Source organism: Musca vetustissima, unplaced genomic scaffold (genome assembly GCF_032173495.1).
Source record: "Musca vetustissima isolate MV318-11 ecotype Yass unplaced genomic scaffold, APGP_CSIRO_Mvet_v1 utg13007, whole genome shotgun sequence".
In the NCBI taxonomy this organism is placed as follows: domain Eukaryota; kingdom Metazoa; phylum Arthropoda; class Insecta; order Diptera; family Muscidae; genus Musca; species Musca vetustissima.
The window spans coordinates 197,252-203,376 of NW_026881886.1; the positions used below are offsets into that span (position 1 = coordinate 197,252).

General features: G+C 31.6%; 1 long non-coding RNA gene across 1 annotated transcript; it reads left to right on the top strand.

Annotated features, from left to right (window-relative positions):
* Positions 1-2,462: 2,462 nt before the first annotated feature.
* Positions 2,463-2,862, top strand: LOC133327927 (uncharacterized). The gene is made up of 3 exons (XR_009754272.1): positions 2,463-2,615; positions 2,676-2,748; positions 2,810-2,862. It is a non-coding gene; the product is annotated as an uncharacterized LOC133327927 (long non-coding RNA).
* The last annotated feature ends 3,263 nt before the right edge of the window (positions 2,863-6,125 follow it).

Below are 6,125 nucleotides of genomic sequence, written 5' to 3' on the forward strand. Positions count from 1 at the left end.
TTTATTTGTTTGAAGCAATAACAATGTTATTTGTATCAATAAAAAATACGTATGTGTTTGGATAATATTTAAACGAAAATATATTCAATAAAAAACTCTCTAATTTCGAATAGAAGAATTAATGCACAACAGCCGATAAAACGCCAACTAAAAGTGTTAATGCTAAACTGTCGGGTAGTAGTCGGTAATTTAAAGTAATCGATGATGACACAATACCAATTACGAGTTATTTTTTCTAGATGTTTGTGTTATCGATTACATATTATTTGATGGTAGATGACATATGGCCACACATCAAATTGTTTCATAAAACAAGTATATGGTAAACATATGGTCTGTTCCCGTACTGCAAGAATCTACTATTTTTTACTACGATAACGAATTTTCCTTTATGATATCGAAGAAAATAGTAAAATCGAGTAGACCAATAAACAGACCAATAAATGCGTTATAACGAGATTTGTTATATCGCAGCTAGTTTGCAATGTACCTTATAACATAATAATTGCATTCCGTTAACAGTACTACAAGAATTTTATAATTTTTATATTATAAATAATAATTGATTTACTGTAGCAAAAAAAATCTATGTTCTGGCAGGTTCAAGAACAGGTATTTCGATTTAGCCACAAGAAAGGGGTATACTTTTAATTTATTCTGTAAAAATATTCCTATGTCCCAGAACCTGCAAGATTATTAATTGAAATTGTTATCGATTTTTTTAATTAAAATTTAATTATTTTTATGCTGTTCTTCTAAATGTAATTACTTTGATATGGATGAAACAAACATGTCATGGTGTTTCCTACTGAATTTTGGGAAGAAATCATAATCTTTCATTCATTTTTCGCATTTTTATTTTTTGAAAAACTGTGAAATAAACACAACCACTTGTGTATATTTTTTTTTAAATTTGACATGTTTTTTATATTTTTTGATACTCACCTCAAGCTGCCCTACCTTGTATTACTCTACCATGTCACCATCGATTAACGAAATCCAAAAATACACACTAATTGCTTACACATACCTTCAATCATAATCTAAATGTCGATCAGCTGATGTTTGTTAGTATACATACAAATTTACTAATTTGCGCCAAAAATATTAGTTTGCAATTTGAAAATGAAAAGAAAAATTACAACAGTGGAAATGTTTTTGCAATACTATGATCGTTTGAAAAGTAAAAAAATCATCTAAAAACACATAAATTCTATGAATAATGTTTATTTTCTTCTTTCATTTCTGTATTTGGCAACGGTCAAATTTAAAAATAAACGAAAACAGTTCCAAATATTGGTACTTTGTGAGGGAGTTGTATTTTTTTCGTACAAAAATGCAGTAGTATTTGTATGATAAATTATGGTCAATTCGCCGGATTAACCAAATAAACCCTGATATGTAAATCCGCTTTTATTTTACCTAATTTAAATACATTTCAAAGAAAATTAGTTTTACATTACTAAACCATAACGGTTTCCATTAAAAAATGAAAGAGGAACGTTTTTGAATTAAGTAGGTTCGTTTCAGTCAATTTCTGTGTTCACCCCCATTCCCAGAGAGTGGAACGTTTTTAAATTAGGTAGGTCAATTTCATTATTGGTTCTTGGAACGTGGAACGTGTTTAAATTAAATAGGTTAATTTCTTTCAGCGAACGGAGCGGCTACTAGTTAACGCACTTCCTTTTGAACCATTACCATCCGTCCAAGTCTCTTTCTAAACAATCCATCTTTCTCCTTCCTCCATCTAGTCGTTGCAATTGGAACGGCGCACTCAATGGAATTAAAAGGACAATCTAGGAAAGCGCATAAATAAAAACAACGAAAGCTGGTTATATACAAGACATTCCTTTTAAACATAATAGGCCAAGCCCACAGGCTGATGGTCCATGGCGCGAACAAACACACCCATATAATAATACGCAGAGCATATTTAAACAATAAGAACACATTTTGCCAAAATGGAAACAGGATTCGATGTTGGTGAAGTTGCAGGTCACCGTAATGAAATTATAACATATATACTCAACGGCATATCATGTAAGCTTCCCATGAAGGAGAAAGATATGTGTACGGCTCTTAATATCAAGGGGAAAATGTTTAATATGGCCTTCCAGCAGGCAAAATTAGTTTTGCAAGAGGTAAACACGAACTTTTGAAATGCAAATTTGTTTCTTTTTTTAAATTTTATTTATATATTGTAGACCTATGGAATTTGCCTGGCCGAGGTACCTGACACCAGGAGTGGAAAAGCCTTTATATGCTATAATGAAGATACGGCTAAATGTCAGCTATTATATGATGAAGAACAACTGCAACAATTGACGTTGTTATTTATTGTTTTATCATATTTATTTATGCGGGGTTCCGATTCCCCAGATAAACACCACACAACTGAAGGTATTTTTATTTATACGTGGGAATTTTAATTACAATTTTAATTTTTTTTCTTTCGTAGAGGACTTAATTAATTTTCTTAGTGGTTTGCGTATTTCTTTGGATAGCTGCCATGAATATTTTGGAGCCAATGTGAAAAAACTCTTAACTGAGACTTTTGTCAAACAGCTCTATTTGAAAAGGGATAAAGTTATATCCGATATGGATGCCGAAACAAAGTAAGAGAAAGCTAATTTTCCAATACAAATTTTTGATGTTCATATGGTATATATTTGTAGATTTTTCTATACCTGGGGTCATAGAGCTCACATTGAGTTCGATAAAAAGCTAGTTTTTGAATCGACAGCAAAGGTAGTTACATATTTCTTTTTTTTTTTTGTATTATTTCATTTAATTTGAAATGTTTTTTTAGATTCTCAAGAAGCCCACTAGTGTATTTGTGGCAAAATACAATGAAATCTATGGCGAAGACGAAAATCGTATGCAACAATAATTTTTTGTCAGTAATTTATTAATTAATTTAAGCTATTTTTATATAAATAAAAAAAAAATGAAAAGTAAAACTTAGTTCAATACAAAAACTCACTCCTTCGGAATTCAGTTCCCTCATTCCATATTCTCCGATAGTAACATAAGTTCCTCATAGAATTTGATAACCATTGATGATATTTTTATGTTTGTCCCTGTGGCTGACACTATTTTTGGTTAACCCACATTCTTGAAACGTATTAGCAAATATAAAATACTACATTGATTAGTTTTTCCGCTTTATGTCCTTTATCAAAACTGGACTCCTTCATGGCGGCAGATGATACTTCCTTTTGATCAAACAATGAACTTTAACGACGCTGGGATAAGGCTTTCACCTTACGTGTGGATTTACGTCCACTTTCATATGTATCTTCATATTTCAAACTAATTTGCGATTCAGCAACTATTTAATCCGACTCTTTCGTATACGCCGGGCACAAATATTTTCAATATTTTGGACAACAAATTCTTTTTTTCCAAAATAATCAATCTATAAATGGATAATTTTTGCAACTGTTTTTCCATGTTATAACTCCACCATATTAGGATCCCGCCAAATGTTTGGTATTTTCATGGTACTAAGTTTACAAATTAAATAAAAATTTATATTAAAAATTATATAAATAAAGAGCTTTTGAAATATTTTCAACTAATATAATTCTTTAATTCCTGTAATTTATTTCAATATTTAAAAAAATAATCAAAATAGTTCCTTTTCCTACTGGGTCATTTGTTCTTTCAATGTTGTTCTCTTTTATTCATTCCTTGCAAATACAACACTGTATAATACTTGCAAGTGGCTTCTAAATTGATGCTGTATGACAAGTGTCAAAATTACACATAATTGATTAAAATTCACAATTAATTAAACTATTTAAAAGAACTATTGTTATTAAAATTTTTATAAAACCTTAAATAAAAAATATATTTTTGTTTATAAACAAGACAAATTCTTAGCTTTATGAGATTACGATTTTAAATGTAGATTCATATATGCCACACATCAATCATTAAGCTGTAATCCTTTTTTGCAAATTCTAACTAGGGGATTATTTGTTTACATTTTGTTGTAATTCTTGTTAGGATTCTCAGGATTCCTCGGAATCTATCCGCACCAACAACAATCATTATGGAAATTGAAAAGGAAATCCCATACCTGGAAACTGCTGATGATTTTGATATAAAAAACTTACTTTGTCATGAGGAGGAGGATCCAGATATTCCAATTTTAACAGAAATGGTAAGTAACCGAACAAAAATTGCTCTCCAGGTTATTTTAATAAATAGTTTGTTGTCGTTGTTGTTTGATTAGGTAAGAAACCATTATTTTAACTACCTCGAACGCCAGCTTATGGAGAATTTCCAAAAATGCTATTATAATCAGAATTTTGTGATAGATGAAAATACGCCGAATGGAGAATTCGCGGAAAAATATAAAAAATCAATCAAAAAGACTGCACATTTGCTGGAAGATAAGGCTGTGGAAGCGTGTCGTATATCATTGAGATATCAAAGGGCTATGGGAAAAATAGTGAGTATACAGAAAGTAAATAGCACCAAGAGCGAGTCTATAAATATCGCTTCCATAAAGTTTACATTATGCAGTTTTAAATCTCCTTAATGGGAGTCTACAAAGACTACTATATAGAAGTCTACAAGGAATATTCTATGGGATCCCACAAGCCCTGTTTATATCAGCCTTTAAAAACTTCTTTATACGATAATACAAACTGCTCTATAGGATCTTTTAAAGACTCCTTGATTTGAGCCTTTAAAGACTCCTTTATAGGAGCCTATAAAGACTCCTTTATAGGAGCCTATAAAGACTTATTTATAGGAGCCTATAAAGACTCCTTTATTGGAGCCTATAAAGACTCCTTTATTGGAGCCTATACAGACTCCTTTATAGGAGCCTATAAAGACTCCTTATTGGAGCCTATACAGACTCCTTTATAGGAGCCTATAAAGACTCATTTATAGGAGCCTATAAAGACTCCTTTATAGGAGCCTATAAAGACCCCTATAAAGACCCCCCTATATAGGAGCCTATAAAGACTTCTTTATAGGAGCCTATAAAAACTCCTTTATAGGAGCCTATAAAGACTCCTTTATAGGAGCCTATAAAGACTCCTTTATAGGAGCCTATAAAGAATTATTTATAGGAGCCTATAAAGACTCCTTTATAGGAGCCTATAAAGACTTATTTATAGGAGCCTATAAAGAATTATTTATAGGAGCCTATAAAGACTCCTTTATAGGAGCCTATAAAGACTCCTTTATAGGAGCCTATAAAAACTTCTTTATAGGAGTCTATAAAGACTCCTTTATAGGAGCCTATAAAAACTCCTTTATAGGAGCCTATAAAGACTCCTTTATAGGAGCCTATAAAGACTTCTTTATAGGTGCAAATACAGACTCCTTTATAGGAGCCTATGAAGACTCCTTTTTAGATCTTTACAAAGGGCAGAATCAATTAAAAAATATTTAATATCTTATATATCGGCTCTCTCTCTATTCCCTTAGATTCGTATTGTGCGACGTTCAACCGAAGAACAACGCCTGCTAAAGCCCCTCGAAGAGTCAATATTAAACTTTGAACTGAATGAGCCACAAACCAAAGGTACACAAACTGAAGATGGAATTTTTATAGATCGAAATTGTCGAGAAACCATAAATCACAATAATGAAAAACAGAAACCTAACCTTAATGATCACGAAAGAATCACTCAATCGACTGAAGATGACAACTATGAAATGACACTGGATGAAAAAATTGAAATATTTAAACGACATTTACACAATGGACACATTACCACAGCTATTGATATTACAAAACATGGCAATAAGAAGAAGCTGGACAACAAAAGTTCATTATCGACAAAAAAAGATCGTCATCCTCATCATCATCTTCGCAAAAAAGAATCACACAAATGTGATAAACAACAGCAACAACAACATCATCAAAGACGACGACATCATTACCATCATCGGCCGTATAAGGAAAATACTAATCATCAAGTTTTAGGAAAAGAACACATAAGTCCTCTATTGCAAACACATCCTGACCGTCCTGAAACATCTCCACAACAATTACAACAAATCCCCGAAGCTGTAAATGAAAATAATGAAATTGGTTTAACAAAATCTATCGATGATGATGTTGTTGCCGATATGGAAAATTCCAATGACAGTGTTGC